The sequence below is a fragment of the Anolis carolinensis genome, chromosome 5, assembly GCF_035594765.1.
Source record: "Anolis carolinensis isolate JA03-04 chromosome 5, rAnoCar3.1.pri, whole genome shotgun sequence".
Taxonomy (NCBI): Eukaryota; Metazoa; Chordata; class Lepidosauria; order Squamata; family Dactyloidae; genus Anolis; species Anolis carolinensis.
Window position 1 is genome coordinate 63,755,996 of NC_085845.1, and position 21,808 is coordinate 63,777,803.

Sequence of the window (21,808 nt, forward strand, 5' to 3'; positions counted from 1 at the left end):
CTTCATATTTTCTCAACTGCTCAGCAATACATATTTAAGAAGATGGGGTTCTTCACCCACTCCTTTTTGGTTAGCTTTAGCAGCTTTATGTCCCATCTAGAGGGTTATCCAAAACAAATTTGCTTGGACTACATTTATATTGATGTGTTTTCCCTGAAGTCTTGTTGATATGATTTGGTCAGACTTTGTATTGTATTCTTTGCGTACTTTTGCTAATAGCTCCTCACTATTATCCCCCTCCCCATTTCTTTTTAGGTTTTTGCTTCTTGATTTAAAAAAACGGTGTAACTATCTGACTCAAAACGCCCCGTTCCTATCCATTTTAGCTTGCTCACTACAACTATTCTAGTGTGTATATGTTCCAGTTCTTGTTTTACTGTCTCTAGTTTCCCCTGATTCATGCTTCTCTTTTAAATCAGTGCTTGGGGGAGAGGTTGTTTTGTTTTTTATTTTATTGTGGCTCACAATAAAATAATTCATAATTTCTTTTGAATTATTGGGGTAGGGGGTTTACTATTTTTTTCCACTGCCATGTTTTATGGTGTTAGCCACTTTGGGTTTCTCCACTGGAGAAAGGATTGATGTCAAGGAAATTAAATACATTACTATACAAGGGTTACAACTGAAAAACCAAAAGGGGCAGATGTAGTATAACTATCACATTGCATTGTTGAAGGCTTTCATGGCTGGAATCACCGGGGTGTTGTGTGGATCTGAGGATCTGAAGATGCCAGCCACAGATACAGGCAAAACATCAGGAGAAAATGCTGCTAGAACATGGCCACACAGCCCAGAAACCACATAAAACCCCACACATTGCATTTTTACTAAATAGATACCTTCTTTCCAGTGTTCAAAATATCTTGATTGTGCTGCCTCTCTCCTATTACTATGAGCCATAGATTATTCTACTGAAGAACTACCCTTTGGGATTTGGACAACAAAGCTCAACCACATTGGTTTACTATAGTGACAAAGAATCCTAAGAGACAATCCAATCAAAAAGGAAAGTTACTAAGCAATTTTCTTTGTTCAGTCTCCTGTCAGCCAGGACTTCATGATGATGGTATGCATTTAAAATGCCAGGATGAGGGAAAATATGGATACAGATAATGCTGTTGATTTGATCCAGGTAATTCCCTTTCTAGAAAAAGTAGACTTCCTCCCCTCTGATCGCCCTCTGCTACTCTAAATGTGAAACAGGGCCAGAGAATTCTTAAAGTGTTATGCATTAGTGCTATTGAAGGACTGCAATTTGTTCACATTAATGCTGATTTAATAGAAAATGAGACGATGCACAGCCTTTTCTGAAACGGGCATGTGCATAGATGTGCTGCTATTTGGGGAAAGGGAAGGCATTTATTTGTTCTCAGATATTGTAGAAGGCTCATTTGATGTTTTATGTATTATTGATTATTTTTTAAATGAATACATTTTATGGAGGCTAACTGAGGGTCCTAGAGATCTTCTACATTTGGTGGTACAGAACTACTTCTTCCCTCCACCCTAACCTTCTAACCTCAGGCAAAGGGTTGGAATATGTGAACTGCAAAAGAGCACCTTCATCAGGGCTATAAACAGGCACTTAGAACTCTGTGAAAGATCATATCATTTCCTAGTGGACAGAGTGCTTAACTCCATTAGTGCCACAGTCTGATTAAATCACACCACATCACATTTTAAAAGCGTTTCAGCCAATTAAGTCAGCCCCACAGCGTTCAATTCATCTCTGCTTTTTCGAGGATCATAAAGATGTTGGAAACAAATTTATGATCTGGCCCATAAGTGAGATGACTTATTTCAAGACAGCTAGCTATAGTTAAAGACGGTTTATGAATTTTTAAAAAAGGGATGGGAAATGAGGATACTAATCAGAATTTAGTGTAAGAGGAGGTTGTATACTTTTAAAAAGTAGTAGCCACTTGTTCAGAAAAATAATATCTTTAATTGCACTTTTTTCCTTCTCTCTGTTTCTCTCTGTACAGCAAGAAATCAGAGAACCAAGGAAATCAACTATCTGGAACAGTGTGATGATTGGGGGAAAAATAAACCAAATTCATTTTCAGTCAGGTGACCCTCATCACAGCAATCTCTCCTTGTAGCATTAATAGATCACCCAGCTGGTAATACCACCAAGCTGCAGACGAATTGATAAATATGATCTCTGACATAAAATCCATCTAGATCCATCCTGTTAGCAAATTTCAAAAAGCATTTCAGATGATTAGGCTGTTCCATTCATTCCCACATATTGAGCACTGCACAGATGCTAAAAAACGTACCAGAAAGAGTTCTGAAGGCTTTTAGCAATATCTGTATGATTCATCACATGTACCTATGCAGCACAAAATGTGTTATTTATCTTCACATCTTCAACTGAAATGAAATATAAGGTCACTTATATTCAGTCCACGTCCAAATAAAAGGAGAGTTTTAAATACTGAAAGATAAACTTTGGCCACAATGTGCCTACCTGTAATTTATTTTTAAAAATCTCCTGCAGTAAAGAACTGGTGGGATCACAAACCAGCAAAGATAATGGAAAATGAACACGCAAAGATACTGTGGGACTTCCGAATCCAGACTGACAGAGTTCTGGAACACAACACACCAGACATCACAGTTGTAGAAAAGAAAAAGGTTTGGATCATTGATGTCTCCATCCCAGGTGACAGTCGGATTGACGAAAAACAGCAGGAAAAACTCAGCCGCTATCAGGACCTCAAGATTGAACTTCAAAGACTCTTGCACAAACCAGTACAGGTGGTCCTGGTGGTGATCGGTACACTTGGTGCCGTGCCAAAAGATCTCAGCCGGCATTTGGAAACAATAGACAACTGACAAAATTACAATCTGCCAACTGCAAAAGGCCACCTTACTGGGATCTGCGCGCATCATCTGAAAATACATCACACAGTCCTAAACACTTGGGAAGTGTTCGACTTGTGATTTTGTGATACGAAATCCAGCATATCTATCTTGTTTGCTGTGTCATACAACGTTGTTGTGTCAATAATAATAATAATAATAATAATAATAATAATAACCAAAACAATATAGTTTTGCAAAGAAAAATACGCCCCAGTTATCACAAGGACCAAAGTCATCTTCTTCAGCTATGAACGCTTGGAGATACTAAAGGAACACAAGAGGAATGAATTCACATACTAGATACCAGCACATGGATTTGGCCTATCTCTACCACTTTATGATCAACATCAGCCTTAAAGAGGCCTTTGCCTATACAGACTTGTGCAAATAAAGTTCCAAACACAAGCTTTTGAAGAGGAAACCTGGACTGACTAGGATCCTTGTTCCCACAGAAAAGGTCATACAGATATATAATGTGTATTGACCCATAGTATTCCTAGGATGGATGATACCAAAAAAAAAAAAAAATGGAACAGAGAGGTAGAATCCAGAAAAATGAAAACTTAGAAACAATGTGAAAAAGAGAAGTCACTCTGTGATTGCTGTAAACATAATTATGAACAGTACATTTCTTGGCTATGCTTGCACTTAGCTAGGATATTTGATGAGTGATGTCCAAACATGGCCCAAAATCAACAGAGCAAAGTGGATTCCTGAAGCAAAATGAACTAACATAACGAAACAGTAAATATGTGTCGTGACAGGCAATGAAAAATTCTAATCATTGTGCAGAAAGCAGAAAACAATCCTTCTATCCTGAACTCAGAAAATAATTTAAAAATATGTTGACCTTTAAAGGGCCTCTATAAGTTGTGGAAGGGGGAATGGTGTCCCTTCTTTTTGAATACTTCCTTTTTATTTTTATTTTTTTAATATTTAACTTTGCATACAAGAAACTATTCTGTTTCAGAGTGTAAAGAGAAATAACATAGTCACCTATCAACCCATCATATTTTACACCTAGGTGTGACTAGTGTATACAACATCACCTAAGCTCTGCAAGTGCAGCATTTTTCCAAATGAAGCAAATAGTGTTTGATGATCATCCGTAGAGATACCAAGGTGCTCATTTATAAACCCATTGTCCTCCCAACCCTGTTATAGGCCTGAGAAATGTGGACTGTATCTACATCACACTCAACTCCTGGAGCGATTCCATCAGTGTTGCCTCTGAAAAATCCTGCAAATTTCTTGGGAAGACAGACAGACAAATGTCAACATGCTGGAAGAAGCAAAGACCACCAGCATTGAGGCGATGCTCCTACGCCATCAACTCCACTGGACTAGCCACGTTGTCTGAATGCACGATCACCATCTCCCAAAGTAGTTACTCTACTCCCAACTCAAGAACAGGAAACGGAATGGGCTTAAAGCCAACCTTAATAACTGTGGCATAGACACTGAGAACTGGGAAGCCCTGGCCCTTGAACACTCTAGCTGGAGGTCAACTGTGACCAGCAGTGCTGCAGAATTCGAAGAGGCACAAATGGAGGGCTTAAGGGTGAAATGTGCCAAGAGAAAAGAACGTCAAGCCAACTCTGACCGGGACCATCTTCCACCTGGAAACTGATGTCTCCACTGCAGGAGGATATTCGGATCAAGAATAGGTCTCTTCAGCCATCTCGGACCCACTCCCAAGACCCCACAATTGGAGGACCATCATCCTCGATCTATGAGGGATTGCCTAATACAGTGTATAAACATCTTGATTATTTTCTAGCTGCAAACAACATTCAGTGTGCCAAGATAGCAGTAAGTAATAAGTGAAAATCAAAGAAGGGCATTGTTAGTTTGCATATGGTGTGAACTGTTTAATATTTTTATCTTAAAATAAACATGATATTATAGGAGAAGTTGGCTATGCCCTTCATATGTTATTGGATTGTAGCTTTTATTAGCTTCATCCAGAATGAACAGAAATCAGGAATTATCAATATACAGTATGTAGTGCTAATAAGATCTATCTGTTTTAACTAAGGAAATACAAAAGTAACTTTTTTCTGAAAAGGTGTGCATCTGGTAAGTTACCTAACAAAGATTTATATCAACAATTTTTTCAAAGATATCAGAATACTCATGGTTGCTTGCATTCAGAAGTAAGTCAAATTGCAACCTTGACTTTTTCAGACAGTCATGCCTGAACAGTAGATTATGTGAAGTTAACAGGTGTTCCATTTATGAAGAAAAGGGTGATTGCTAAGGCGTAGTTCATAAACAGAGTTAATATCAATGAATCTCATATTTCTGTGAGGATGACTATTGCCCTAATGGTCTTGGATAATGCTGGTAACACAATTGCTAAAGAAATACTCATTTTGTGTTATTATGTTTTATTTTATCTCTTCTTTGTTCCCCTTCCTTTAGAAGAATATTCAGCAAATGCATGGTGCTTCTTATACCACAGAGAGGGGGGAAACACAGGTACACACAACACATATGTTGTGTACTACATCTATATACCTGAGAGATGTGTGTCTATGTCTATTTTTTCTGATTCTGTCTATTTTCAAAACTACCTACCAAATATAACAAAAGTTGTCCATGACCATATTCCCACTTCCATTAAAGATAGATGAGGATACTTCTTATATGAGTAGTAAATAACTTGTCCAAAGCACTAACCAAAAATAGAAGTTACTATACTCCTTGGTACCATTCAACCAACATTTGGAACGATGTTGTCATCTGACATTACAGATGGCTGATTTATCACAACGCAAGCATGAAGCTGTCACAAACCATTGTAGTCATAGTGCTAGATGTATTATATCCTCTGTTCAAAAAGTCATCCAAATCATTACGCCTATTCCCATCATAATTACAACTATACTCCTCGACCTTTTGTACTGGTCGCTCTTTTCCTGATTACTTGATATTAATTCAGGGCTCCTCCCTACCTAATGTGTGTACCCTATCCACTATTGCAACCTCATTGTTTTTAATTCGATGTTTTAATACCGTGTTGTGGGGGGTTTTTTTGGTTTTTTTCGGTTGCTGTGTATATATTATTATTGGTTTTGTTCTCTGATGTTTCATATTTTATTTTGTATTGTTTTGTATCCGATTTTGCTGTAAGCCGCCCCGAGTCCCCTTTGGGGGAGATGGAGGCGGGATATAAATAAACTTATTTAATTATTATTATTATTATTATTATTATTATTATTATTATTATTATTATTATTATGTTCTTCAGCACTTATCCATGATAGAAATTGTTTTCCTTGAAAGGGAACTTACTCCAATTTATAAACGTTAAACAGGGATTGTATAATGTGTACTAATACATATTAGTTTAAATGGCTCTCAGTATGGCTCAGATAAGCAACTTTCATGATTTGGAGAAAACATGATATTTACTAGCTGAGGCTGATTGATTTATTACAGTCTGTCAATGTGAAGCACTTATGCCAACAAAGAATCTCTCTGCAAGTGTTTGCATGGTTTTTGCACAAATGCCTTTTTTGAACTTCTGCAGGCTGAGTATAGGGCTCTGTGTGCATCATTAGTAATAAATACTCATCTGTTAATTGTTTTAATAACTATATTGACTACAAAGAAACAACATGATTCAAAACGATTCCATTTCTCCACCTGTTGGAATGGAAGCCATTTTTGAACTTGTGGGAGCTGATTCCTTTTAGAAAGTCTCATTGTTTCACTGTGCTGAAGAGTACCCACCCAATAGCACAGTGCTAAGTCAGAATAGCTTTTTCTCCTCTTCTTCTTCTTCTTCATTCACTCAGTCGTTTCCAACTCTTCGTGACCTCATGGACCAGTTCACACCAGAGTTCCCTGTTGGCCGTCACCACCCCCAGCTCCTTCAAGATCAAGCCAGACACTTCAAGGATACCATCCATCCATCTTGCCCTTGGTCGGCCTCTCTTCCTTTTTCCTTCCATTTTCCCCAGCATCATGATCTTTTACAAGCTTTTCTGTCTTCTCATGATGTGGCCAAAATACTTCATCTTTGCCTCTAATATCCTTCCCTCCCAGTCAGCAGCCAGGCATTGTTTCCTGGAGGATGGACGGGTTGGATCTTCTTGCGGTCCAAGGCACACTCAGGATTTTCCTCCAGCACCAAAGTTCAAAAGCATCTATCTTCCTTTGCTCAGCCTTCCTTATGGTCCAGCTCTTGCATCCATAGGTTATAGGCTAGAGCAAATTTTTCGTTATTTCGTTAAATTCATTAAAAATTCGTTTCGTAAGCAATTTTGAATTAATATTGAACCATCTGCTCACTGCCCTTACAAATATTACGAATTTGAATAATAAAAGTACCTTTTTTCATTTGTTTCTGATGTCTTCGGATGAAGCTGTAGCCCCTCTGAGAGGAGAAGCCATGTTGGCATGCCTCTCAGTCAATCAGAGCAGAAGAGGGAGGGAGGGAGAGGCATGGACATCGATCTGCTAGCATTTTAAAAAAAATGTTGCTTCAAAAATCCCCAAAAATCAGTGGATGGGTCAAACATTATGAAACTTGATAGGCAAAGAGTACTTAATTTTTGCTTCCATTCTGGCAAATTTCATCATAATAGCTTTCATAATGCAGGAGAACGAAGCCTCTGAATATTGACCATTAATGAAGCAATTCGCCATAACGAGAGAAAAAACTCCATTTCCCAGAAGCCTTAGCAAGCCAATCAAAGTGGAAGGAAGAAGGACAGGGAGGCATGGCTATCGATCTGCTAACATTTTAAAAAAAATGTTGCTTCAGAAATCCCCAAAAATCAGTGGATGGGTCAAACATTATGAAACTAGATAGGCTAAGAGTACTTAATTTTTGCTTCCATTCTGGCAAATTTCATCATAATAGCTTTCAAAATGCAGGAGAAGGAAGCCTCTGAATATTGACCATTTATAAAAGCATTGGGCTGAAGCAAACGTTTCTCCAATAGTACTATGCCCACTTGCAAACTACAATTCCCAGGTGTTCCAGGCCCTCTCTCCTCTTAACATTCCCCACCCCCTTTTGTCCTCACTTAGAATCATAGCGTCATTGAACAGTAGAGTTGGAAGAGACCTCGTGGGCCATCCAGCCCAACCCCTTCTGCCAGGCAGGAAGACACCATCCAATCCCTCCCAACAGATGGCCATCCAGCCTCTGCTTAAAAGCCTCCAAAGAAGAAACCTCCACCACAGCCCGGGGAGAGAGTTCCACAGCTGAACAGCTCACAGTGAGGAAGTTCTTCCTAATGTTCAGGTGAAATCTCCTTTCCTGTAGTTTAAAGCCATTGTTCAGTGTCCTAGTCTGCAGGGCAGCAGAAAACAAGCTTGCTCCCTCCTCTCTATGACTTCCCCTCACATATTATACATCATGTCTCCTCTCAGCCTTCTTTTCTGCAGGCTAAACATGCCCAGTTCTTCAAGCCACTCCTTATAGGGCTTGTTCTCCAGACCCTAGATCATTTTAGTTGCCCTCCTCTGACCATCTTGACCAAACTTTCATACAGTATGTGAATTCTTGGAAGGTATGAGAAGTTTAGAGAGAAGGAGGGAGGAAGAGGTTTGAATTTTGAACTCCAATTGTGGCATGATTCCCCACTCTGCCACCCACTTGGGCAAGTCACACACTCTCAGCCCAGAAAAGCCAATGGAACAGGAAATAGCACTTTCAAACCAGGAACTAATTTCCTTATTCAGAGGCTGATGGCCATCTGTCAGGAAGGATTTGATGGTGTACTATGATTTCTGTTCCTGGGTGATAAATGTCATTTCCTAATTGGTTCTGTCATAGAAACATGGCAAAATCTATGACACTGCCTGAACTTTGTGCAAGCGACATGGATGGAACATATTATGGTTTGGTCCACCAATTTAACAAAGTTTCAGCCACAAAAACAAAGTTTCTGAAGTAGAACAATGACTTTCACAGTAAAGACAACCCAATGAAACAGGAAATAAGACTTTCAAACCAGGAACAGATTTCTGCAATTATTAAAAAATGGTTTATTATAAAAGCTATGAAAATTCGCCAAAAATCAGAGGATAAGGGAAACGTTCCAAATTTTGGTGAGCTATCAGTGTTAAATGTGTTCTACCACTGTACCAAGTTTGAAGAAGATCACTCAAAAAATGAGGGCGGGAGAGTCCTGTAAAATCTCCCCTCGTGCTGTTTTTTTTGGCCACTGCGCATGCGCGTCCGCCATTAACGAATTAATTTAGAAAATAACGAATTTTCATTAATTTCGAATTTTGGGGGGGCAAAATTCGGAAATGACATCAGAAACGAAACGCTGGCGCCCCCTACTTTTGAAACGAGTTTAGAATCAATTTTTTCATGGATCGCTCAAGCCTAATAGGTTACTATGGGGAATACCTTTGCTTTCATTATGCGGACCTTCATTGCCAGTGTGATGTCTCTGCTTTTCACTATTTTATCAAGGTTGGCCATTGCTCTCCTCCCAAGAAGGTGACGTCTTCTGATTTCCTGGCTGCAGTCTGCATCTGCAGTGATCTTTGTGCCTAGAAATATAAAGTTTGTCACTGCCTCCACGTTTTCTCCCTCTATTTGCCAGTTATCAATCAGTTTGGTTGCCATAATCTTAGTTATCTTGATGTTTAACTGCAGCCCAGCTTTTGCACTTTCTTCTTTCACCTTGGTGATAAGGCTCCTCAGCTTCTCCTCACATTCAGTCATCAGAGTGGTATCATCTGCATACCTAAGGTTGTTAATGTTTCTTCCAGAAATTTTAACTCCAGCTTTTTCTGGTAGGAGGTATTTCTAGTTGGGCTTTGGAGTAGTTTTTTCCTCTTACTATATGCTACTTCTTGCTTGATTTTTCCTCAATTCTTTGTTATTGCACTTATAAAGTGTGTGTCTGGCAGCACTTCTGCTGTAGTAGATACAAGGTAAACAACTCGAGACACCATGGCTAGACCTTCAATAGCTGAAGGCCCTCTGATCTGTCAGCCAAGGTTTCTCAGTGACTTACAAAGATCTGACTTTTTTCTCTTACGAATGGTGACCAATAGTAGTTGGAAAACACTGCTTAACCTAATCCTAAATGCATTTACATGTAGGCTGAAACTACAGAAGTCATCTTAGTTCAAACTTTGATCCAGATCAGTGCTTTCCTTAGTTGAAACACTTTGGACCATTTCATGGGTTAAAGACTCCATTTCCATGCACTTTGGAAACAAAGTCCCATGGGAGTCTCACGGAGGCCATCACATGACATAAGAGCACTGGAAAAAGAGCCCTAAATCCATCTTCAGGATCCATCTTCAAGAGTTTGGTGTTATCCAACTCCAAATGGGAGAAAGAGACAGAAAGCAGGAGAAATATGCACTTCGACATGAAAAGGACATGAGAGTCCAAATTTTGATCCAGATCAGTGCTTTCCTTAGTTGAAACACTTTGGACCATTCCATGGGTTTAGGGCTCAGTTTCCATGCACTTTGGAAACAAAGTCCCATGGGAGTCTCAGAGGCCATCACATGACATAAGAGCACTGGAAACAGAGCCCTAAATCCATCTTCAGGATCCATCTTCAGGAGTTGGGTGTTATCCAACTTCAAATGGGAGAAAGAGACAGAAAGCGGGATAAATATGGACTTTGACATGGAAAGGATGTAAGATGGCTGACTCAGAAGATGGGGAAAGACTATTTCTTTCACTTTCCCCTCACTGGTGGGATGAGGCCCTTTTTCTAAAATTATAGCAGTTCTGTTCTTAATATGGTTCTGCTGAATGAAATAATTTCAATGAAAAGCTCTGTGCAATATAGCAATGGTGAAGGTGAATTGTTGAAGGCAAACACAGCAGTGACAAGCATTTTATCTTTTTATCTGTGAATCATGAGATGAGGACTACAATTTTCATCCGCCAGCCCTCCTACTTTCATTTCAATTGCCCCTACAGTATACAGATATTCAAAATGTTTCACAGTGAATAAATGAAAGGTGTTTTGTTTGTACAGCACTTCTATTATGTAGGAAGATATTGCTCTACATCCACCCTCACATGTCCTTGGAGTTTGTAGATGTAGTCTTGGGTATATTCCATTCAAAATAATAGGCTGAACCTTCTTGTGATATAAGTATACTTAAATGCTACTTTAGAAAAAGCTCAAAGCAGCTGAAGTGGATTTCCCTGCATTTTTTTATCCAGGCATAATCAGACCCATGGAACCCACTTAGCTTCCATAATATTGCAGCATCAAGTGGTTCCAGATTCTTCTCTAACTCCGACATTTAAAGCCTAAGAAATATTAAATAAGAGTGGAAGAAACATAAACATTAGCTATCTTATCGCCTAATTTTGGAAAGAATGGGTTAATAAACAGCAATGATTGTTCTATGGAGATCTTTTGTACTTGAAACAAGACATCTGGAACCTGGATGCAAGAGAAACATTTCTTAGGGAAGGCAAAGATCTCAAGTGTTTGCTTACATGCAATTTAAGGAGAGATTTAATCAAGATAAGAGAGATATATCTATAAATGTTGGAGAAAATGAGTTCTGTTTAGAACTTGGAAAGGATGGTGAACATGTAATTAAAAACTGTACAGATATCTTTTGAAACTAGAAAAGAAAAATAAAGCTGTGAAAGCTTCAAAAGCATTTTTGAGGCTACAAGCACATCCCTCCCCCTCCTGTTTTAAGGTAACACCATTTCATGTCTAGTGTGATTTGCTTTCATTTAACTAGCAAATAGATTTTGTAGTCCTATTAATCTTTATCAATTTTTTTCCATCTGGTGCAGTAATAACACTACATATGATTTTTCACATGTCACAGGTCACTATAATTCCATTTTAATGGTCATGGATGCGTCCTATACAATCCTTGAGTTTGTAGTTTAATGTGTGTTTAGAAATCTCTGGCAGAGAACTCTAAATAGCCTTCCCTCAAATGCAAATAGAAATATCCTAAAAGCACCAGACCCCATCTGATCTTCGACACCAAGCATGGTTAACATTGGTTAGAACTTGGATAAAAGATCACCAAAGAATACCATGCTCAGTACCATGCTTCCTACCTATTTTAGAGGTAGAAACTGGCAAAAATCACCTCTGGGTATTCCTTGTGTAAAGCAACCTTATGAAATTAATGGGGTAACCATAAATTAATCGGCAACTTGAACGTACACACATACATAATCACCAAATCTCAGGATCCACATGGTGTTGCCATGGCTGTTAAAGTGGAATAATAATGTTGTGCCTGCATCATGGAAAAAGGCCCTTGTAATATGAAACAGTGCTCCATGCAGTCATGCCGGCCACATGACCTTGGAGGTGTCTACGGATAACGGCGGCTCTTCGGCTTAGAAATGGAGATGAGCACCAACCCCCAGAGTTGGTCACGACTGGATTTAACATCAGGGGAAAACCTTTACCTACTTTAATATGAAATTATGATAGTGCCTAGTGTGAAACAGTCCTAGGTTGAGAATGGAATTGGAAATTTGTTAATCTCAGATAGAGTAAACAGGTCAAATATGTGCAATTTACATAAATGTTGACTTGTAATTCAGAAATTAATTCAATGGGTGTATCCTAGTTGAAGCAAGACTTGGATTAGGCTTACATCAAAACTTGATTTCAGGTTCTCTAAAAATAAAAAGAAGATAAAAACCCAAATATATCATGAGCAAAAATATTTGACAAGTGGGTTCTGCATTTCCATGTGATTTGAAGATGTTTTCTGAAAGATTGCCAACTCTCCGTTTTAGTTCCACAACTACTGAAATAAAAAGAAGAGATCGGAAAAGAGCTGCTGTCACCCCATCCTATTAACCTACTTTTGGTGGCACAGGCAGACTTGCATTGCTAAAGTGGCATCCAGCTGGGGGTTGGCAGAACTGTCAGTTCAGATTTTGATTTGAGAGATGCTCTATTTTCCTCTGGAGTTTGCCTAGACTTTTACATAATCGAATTCAATGTATTTGCACTCTGGCTTAATTTGTTGACCTTGCCTCTAATACGTTGCAAACTGTTATGGGCACACAAACTAAATGAAAGCAGGAATGGATGGGGCATTAAGTGAGCTTGCCAATTTTGTGCATGAAGAAAAATCCAAGTACCATTATACCTTACTCCATGGGAATATGGTTGAATGTATTGCTAGCTGTCAATGTGCAGCTAGTTGTAGAAATATAGAACCTGGAATTACTGAAGAGTCAAAGAAGATGAGCAAGAAACACAGGGGGAGAAAGACAGTTTGCTGTCTGTTAGGATGGAGAATGTCCAGAAAATATACTTCACAAAATAGGCTAGAAATGTCTTTGCACAGGACTTTTCCAGGACATTCTGCATTAGCTGATTATATTGATCCAGTTTCGCTAACATTGTCACAAACCTTTTCTCTCTTTCACATTATGCTGGAATTTACAACCCTACAATGTCTAAAGTTATTGATACACCTGGACAGATGCACTTGTGTGATAAATCTCATTTGCCATGCACTGTAGTATATTATTGATCTTCCAGAGGGCATGAAGTAAAATAATGCTGGCTGGTTTTGTCCTGATCTAATATATACAGATACATTTTCAAAGATGAAGCAAAAATGAATCATAAATAGGACATGTTATCTTTTTTTAAAAAAAAGTCAATTTTTCTGTTTTTGTTGTTAAACATCTTTGATATAAGTCAATTCATTGATTAGAATTTCAAAAAATACTGATTTAGCAAAATGTGCTTCTGTTAGTTCTTGTGCTTGTATTCAGTAGACTTCTCATTTAAAACTATTTAAGGGTACCAAGTAAATATCCAGTTCAGTAATGTTCTACTTAAACTACATCCACTTTAAGAAAAAATTCACTACTTACATATTTGAACATTGCAATTACATCTTATTAATCTCTTTGATTAAGATCGATCATTGTTCATTCAAGGATTATTGAATATTTAATTCTTCATTGAAATGTCTAGACTTATAAACCAGGTCATACTTTATAATCATATAAAGATTAGTGTTTATAAGGAGATGAAGAATAGATTTCAGGGACTAGATTTAATAAATAGAGTCCCAGAAGAACTATAGACAACATTGTTCAGGAGGCAGCAACAAAGCACGTCCCAAAGAAAAAGAAAACCAAGAAAGCAAGATGGTTGTCTGCTGGGACACTAGAACTAGCCCAAGAAAGAAGGAAGGTGAAAGGAAACAGTGATAGGGGGAGATACGTCCAATTAAATGCACAATTCCAGAGGCTAGCCAGAAGAGACAAAGAACTATTTTTAAACAAGCAATGCATGGAAGTGGAAGAAGACAACACAATAGGAAGGACAAGAGACCTCTTCTAGAAAATCAGAAACATTGGAGGCAAATTTCAGGCAAAAATGGGCATGATCAAAAACAAAGATGGCAGGAACCTAACAGAAGTTGAAGAGATCATAAAAAGGTGGCAAGAATATACAGAAGATCTGTATAGGAAGGATAATAATATAGAGGATAGCTTTGACGGTGTGGTGAGTGAATTAGAACCAGACATCCTGAGGAGTGAGGTTGAATGGGCCTTAAGAAGCATTGCTAATAACAAGACAGCAGGAGATGACGGGATCCCGGCTGAGTTGTTTAAAATCTTGGAAGGTGATGCTGTCAAGGTGATGCATGCCATATGCCAGCAAATATGGAAAACACAAGATTGGCCATCAGATTGGAAAAAAATCAATTTATATCTCCATACCTAAAAAGGGAAATGCTAAACAATGCTCAAACTTCCGTACAGTGGCACTTATTTCCCATGCCAGTAAGGTAATGCTCAAGATCCTGCAAGGCAGACTCCAGCAATACATGGAGCGAGAGTTGCCAGATGCCCAAGCTGGGTTCAGAAAAGGCAGAAGAACAAGAGACCAAATTGCCAATATTTGCTGGATAATGGAGGAAGCCAGGGAATTTCAGAAACACATCTACTTCTGCTTTATTGACTATTCTAAAGCCTTCGACTGTGTGGATCATAATAAACTGTGGCATGTTCTTGGTGGTATGGGAATACCAAGTCACCTTGTCTGTCTTCTGAGAAATCTGTATAAAGATCAAGTAGCCACAGAAAGAACAGATCACGGAACAACAGACTGGTTCAAGATTGGGAAAGGAGTGCGGCAGGGCTGCATACTTTCACCCTACCTATTCAACTTGTACGCAGAACACATCATGCGACGTGCGGGGCTTGACGACTCCAAGGCCGGAGTTAAAATTGCTGGAAGAAACATTAACTACTTTAGGTATGCAGATGATACCACTCTGATGGTCGAAAGTGAAGAAGAGCTGAGGAGCCTTATCACCAAGGTGAAAGAAGAAAGTGCAAAAGCTGGGTTATAGTTAAATGTCAAGAAACCAAGATCATGGCAACTACGCATATTGATAACTGGCAAATAAAGGGAGAAAATATGGAAGCAGTGACAGACTTTATATTTCTAGGTGCGAAGATCACTGCAGATGCAGACTGCAGCCAGGAAATAAGAAGGCGTTTACTTCTTGGGAGGAGAGCAATGGCCAACCTTGACAAAATAGTGAAGAGCAGAGACATCACACTGGCAACGAAGGTCCGCATAGTCAAAGCAATGGTATTACCCATAGTAACCTATGGATGTGAGAGCTGGAAGGCTGAGCGAAGGAAGATAGACGCTTTTGAACTCTGGTGCTGGAGGAAAATCCTGAGAATGCCTTGGACCGCAAGAAGATCCAACCAGTCCATCATCCAGGAAATAATGCCCGGCTTCTCACTGGAGGGAAGGATATTGGAAGCAAAGTTGAAGTATTTTGGCCACATCATAAGAAAACAGGAAAGCTTGGAAAAGATCATGATGCTGGGGAAAATGGAAGGAAAAAGGAAAAGAGGCTGACCAAGGGCGAGATGGATGGATAGTATCCTTAAAGTGACTGGCTTGACCTTGAAGGAACTGGGGGCGGTGATGGCCGACAGGGAGCTCTGACGTGAATTGGTCTATGACGTCACAAAGATTCGGAAACAACTATGCGACTGAGCAGCAGTAACAGCAGCAGCGAAGATTAGTGTTAATAGATTACAATTGCTAGCTTACAGCATTATGATTTTGAATAAGGTAATAATACTTTACTAAGATTTGAGAGGAAAACAGGAAGAATGTTTTTCATATTTTCAGCAAATGCATTGTAAATTGAGACATGAGTCACACAAACTAAGTAAGTTGTTTCATGGGTTGTATGTGCCTCCAGACCACAAGTTGCTAGCACTTTCAGAGCCAAATCACAAAACTTTATTGACGAATGCAGATTCAAACTGGGCACTTTTAATTAGGAATGCAGTATTAGTGTTCCTTAACAAGTGGAGGGGCAGCTAGATCCCACCATTCTGAGCACTTATTATGTAAAACCAGTTAAATGGGTTTGGGAATGAAAAATTAGGGGCTAATTTGACATATTCCTGTCCCTGGGATATGAACTGGATTATGTGATTTAAATTCTTGTTTTAACTATTTGTTTTAATTGGTTGGTTTTAATGTTTTTTTGTTTATTCATTGATGTATATATACATCCAGTTCACCTTTCAAGTAGTTAAGATAGTGTGGGGGCAGAACAAGAGTGCTAATCCTGATTGTTCAATCCCAAGTCTGAATCACCCTCATGTTTCCACTGCACTATCGAAGATTAAAATACAAAAAACACAAATGTAGCATATTTTAATTATATAAATTGTGCTGATGAGAGTGTTAACCTGTGGAGGCCTAACTATCTCCATCAAATAAACAATTATATTAGACCAAGTACAAACCTCATGTCCAAGAGCCCATTCACACTATATTATTATTGTGCTGTTATTCCACCTTAATTGCCATATCTCTATCTTATAGAATCCTAGGATTTGCAGTTTAGGGACAGACATTTAGAAGTGCTCCAGTGCCTCCCCAGACTATATGTCCAAGGTTTCCATACAGCAGTTAAATTTGAATGACAGTGCTACATTTCTGGAGTGTAAATGTGTCCTAGGTCTTCCTTCTTCCTTTATAATCTCCTGTATTTTCTGTGACAAATTCATATACTTCCAGAGTTTCTTATATCACAGTTTCCCATTATGTCCAACCATGATCATGTTGTTTAATTTATATTTACAAACCATTATCAGCTCAGCCCCCGGTGTTTAAACAGGCTGAATGATGGTTTCTTAGATTAGATGAAACATGAAAAGTCCAGAGGCTTATTAAGTCCAGAGGCATTTAATCCTGTGTTGAAAAAGAAAGAAGGAAAGAGGGGGGAAAAGCAAATGTACAGACACATGGCTGCCTTTTTGTCATTATATGTGAGCTGGCCTAATCCAGCACAGTTTATAGATTTATCAGATCATTCTGCTGGTGTTCTGACTACATAAAATCTCCATTAGTCATTTTCCCCACATAATGAGTGATCAATCTAATATTAACAAATATGTCACTCTACCTGTGGATGCATCGCTAATACACTTACTGAATACATAAAATATATTCCAAACATACTGGTTTTCTTTGAATCATGAAAAATAAGAATAAAATTTATGAGCAGCATTTTTCTTGTTCTGATGTACAGCTGATGTTTTTATTTGTACTATCGTATGACATTGTATTGTACTATCTTGTATGACAGAACATCACATATGATGACATTGTTTGTCAGGTGTCTAACAAAGAAGTGAAATAATACATTATTTTTTTTTTAAAAAAAAATACTAATAGTAGAGTCAATTTTAAAGGAACAACATAGTCAGTTGTTAATGTTTTGGGGGAGGAAGGTATAGCTAGCCAGCAGAGAGTCTAACACACACACAAACCCGGTGGTGAGGGTTAACACAACAGGAACAGGCAGGTTTTTTGTGATTTCTTGAGTTACTCCTGAAGATACTATTCTTTGGAATGGTATTATTCAGCAATCTTTTATGTCCTGATGGGGACTGGAGTTAAGAAGAGAGAAATGATGGGTTCTGTTGGCTTGTCAAATGGTAAAGTTTCTCCACAGGCACAGAAGCCCAACCAATTCTAACTGTTGTAGTTCTTTTACCACTGGTGGCAAGTACAGCCAAAGGATTATTTATTATTTATTATTATATAAATTGAAATTCAGAAGGCAGAGAGGTTGACAGAGAATGGATGATAGATTGGCCAAGGAGGCAGAGGAAGGCAGGCTGGTAGAACTTGCTTGGTATTTTTTGCTGGAACAATTGTTTGGAATGGGATAGCCACTGGAAAGGATAGTTTATGTCATAGTATTCAGTTGCCAGCATTAATCTTCCATGGTAATACATTCAGCAGGGACTTGGGAGCTCTCAAACATGATGCTAGGTGTTTCTTGTATCCCACTGTTGTACTTATTCAGATTCCAGATTTGTTTACAAAGCAGCTTGTTGTGTCCCAAATGAAGGCAGAGGCTGGGGGTGGGTTCTTCAGCTCTTTTTCCCAGTCTTCTTCACATGGATGAGGTTGCCATGAAGAACGTTTGACATTAACTTCTCTTCTATAGTTATTCTGCCCATTTGTGATGTTCTGCTGGATGATTTTTTTAATCATCAGTTTGTTATGTTTTGGCTGAATTCTTCTCTAGGAACATGATGACAGGCATTAAATGAGCACATGACCAGCTTTTTCACAATATCAAGTTGGTATTTATGGCATTTGACAAAGTGGTAGGGAAAGCTCCATGCACTAATCTGATGACTTTTCTCATATGGGCATTGCAATAGTTTATCAGGATCCAAAGCATCAACATACTGAACATAGTTATCATCTCTGTTCATAGTTTGGAAAATGATTATTTTGTATTTATTATTGTAAATTGAAATAATATGGCTGAGAGGTTGGCAGAGAAAGGATGATAGATTGGTCAAAGAGGTAGAAAAAGGAAGGCTGGTAGAACTTGCTAGGTGTTTTTTTCTGGTACAATTATTATTAACAACAACAACTATCTTTTATACCCTGATGGAGGTTGGAGTTGAGAGAGAGAGATGATGGGTTCTGTTGGCTTGGTAAATGGCAAAATTTCTCCACAGATGGAAACCCAACTAAGTGTTGTAGTTGTTCTTTATACTACTACTACTACTATTATTATTATTATTATTATTATTATTATTATTATTATTATTATTATTATTATTATTGTATGACACAGCAAACAAGATCGATATGCTGGATTTCGTATCACAAAATCACAAGTTGAACACTTCCCAAGTGTCTAGGACTGTGTGATGTATTTTCGGATGATGCACGCAGATCCCAGTAGGGTGGCCTTTTGTAGTTGGCAGATTGTAATTTTGTCAATGTCTATTGTTTCCAAATGCCGGCTGAGATCTTTTGGCATGGCATCCAGTGTGCCGATCACCACCAGGACCACCTGTACTGGTTTTTGCCAGAGTCTTTGAAGTTCTGGTGTGTTGTGTTCCAGAACTTTGTCAGTCTGGGGAACAGTATCTTTGTGTGTTCATTTTCCATTATCTTTGCTGGTTTGTGATCCCACCAGTTCTTTACTGCAGGGAGGTGGTACTTAAGGCATAAGTTCCAAGGAATCATTTGGGCCACATAGTTGTGCCAATGTTTGTAGTCTGTCTGTGCGATTTTCTTACATCAGCTGAGAATTCGTGAGCCATAGCCAAGTCTTCTCCTTGTCAGCTTTTCCTTCAATTTTGTCAAGGAACTTTGCAATGTTTTGTTGTGCCAGCTGTCAGCTCTAGTTTGTAGCGCAGTTTTCTTGTACAGATTTTTTGTCTGCTGTGCTTTGAGGAGTTCCTGATATTTGACTTCAATCAAAGCAGGTTCTTCACTTTGCTTTACATATTCTGTCAGGACATGTTCTTCTTCTTTGACTGCTTGTTTTACTTGTAAGAGTCCTCTGCCCCTGATCTTCTAGGCACATATAGCCAGTCAACATCACTGCGAGGGTGCAGTGAATGATGAATGGTCATGAGTTTTCTTGTTTTTCTGTCCAAATTATCCAGTTCCACCTGTGTCCAGTTTATGATACCAGCAGTATATGGCCTGCATCAATGGGGGAATAGCGTCTAGATCCAGGGAAGTCATGCTACCCCTCTATTCTGCCTTGGTCAGACCACACCTGGAATACTGTGTCCAATTCTGGGCACCACAGTTGAAGGGAGATGTTGACAAGCTGGAAAGCATCCAGAGGAGGGCAACTAAAATGGTCAAAGGTCTGGAGAACAAGCCCTATGAGGAGAGGCTTAAAGAACTGGACATGTTTAGCTTGCAGAAGAGAAGGCTGAGAGGAGACATGATAGCCATGTACAAATACGTGAGGGGAAGTCATAGGGAGGAGGGAGCAAGCTTGTTTTCTGCTGCCCTGCAGACTAGGACACGGAACAATGGCTTCAAACTACAGGAAAGGAGATTCCACCTGAACATTAGGAAGAACTTCCTCACAGTGAGGGCTGTTCGGCAGTGGAACTCTCTCCCCCAGACTGTGGTAGAGGCTCCTTCTTTGGAGGCTTTTAAACAGAGGCTGGATGGCCATCTGTCGGGCATGCTTTGAATGTGATTTCCTGCTTCTTGACAGGGGGTTGAACTGGATGGCCCATGAGGTCTCTTCCAACTCTACTATTCTATGATTCTATATCTTATGACAGGTGTGGCCCAGGTATTTATGGCCTTGATGGTGTTGCCTCCATTGAGCTTGCTTTTGAGAATTTTTCTGATCCTTTGTATGTATTCTTTGCTGACCACAGTTTTCACATGTTCATGCTTGATATTGCCAGCTGTATTATGCCCAGATATTTATAGGCCTCTGGCTGGTGATACTTTATCGTTTGGCCATTAGGCATATTTATGCCCTCACTTTCAATGATTTTCCCCTTCTTCAATGCCACTGTCAAACATTTGTCCAAATCAAACTCCATGCTGATATCAGTGCTAAAAATTCGGACCATGTTAGTCAGAGACTGGATTTCAGTTTCAGTTTTCCCATACAGCTTCAGGTCATCCATGTAGATCAGATGTGAAATTTTGTGAGATTTCTTAGATGTTTGATAGCTGAGGTTTGTTTTTTGTAAGATTGTTGACAGAGGGATCATAGCAATAATGAAAAGCAGAGAGGACAATGAGTCTCCCTGGAAAATTCCTCTTCTGATGTTAACAAGTCCATAGCTTTCATTTCTGACAAACAGTTCAGTTTTCCAGTGCTCTATCATGTTTTCAATAAAGGTGCCAAAATTTTTACAAATCCTGATGGCATCCAGGCACTTAATGATCCAACTGTGTGGGAGTGAGTCAAATGCCTTTTTTTTAGTCAATCCACATTATTATTGTTGTTATTATTATTATTATTATTATTATTATTATTATTATTATTATTATTATTATTATTTTGCTAGAAATTCAGCAGGCTGAGAGGGCAGATAAGCAGAGATAACTAGTTTGCAAAGGTTCTGTTCAAGTTTCTCCACAGATTGAAGGCCAACCAAGTGTTGTACTTATTATTTGTACTGGCAACTAGTCAGCCAATATTTCTTATTATTATTATTATGATCCCTTGAAATTTAGCAAGCAGAGAGGGCAGTTAAACAGAGAGAACTAGTTTGCAAAGGAATGAAATTATAGGTAGGTAGGTAGAGATTGCTGTTTTCAGAGAATGAGAATTTTCTTTTTGTTTCTTGGGATTTATTATTATTATTATTATTACTATTATTATTATTATTATTATTATTATTATTATCTTTTAGAAGTATTTGAAAGAGAAATGAAAAGATAAAAAAGCTAAATGGGTGATTCTCCTTCGCCCCCAAATGCACATGCACGCACACTCCACCCACCCGTCCTGAATGTCCCAACTTCCAGTCACTAGTCCCACCAAATAAAATGAATCTGGAAAGTAAAGGAAAATCAAAACGATTCAAGAGAGGCCAAGACAAGCCATTAAGCCAAGCCAAAAAATCTAGCTGAGTGAGTGACGGCAAGGAAAAGTAATCCGACTGAAGCACAAG

General features: G+C 38.7%; 1 pseudogene; it reads right to left on the reverse strand.

Annotated features, from left to right (window-relative positions):
• Positions 1–17,620: 17,620 nt before the first annotated feature.
• LOC134299769 (gametocyte-specific factor 1-like) lies at positions 17,621–18,902 on the reverse strand (annotated as a pseudogene).
• Positions 18,903–21,808: the final 2,906 nt, after the last annotated feature.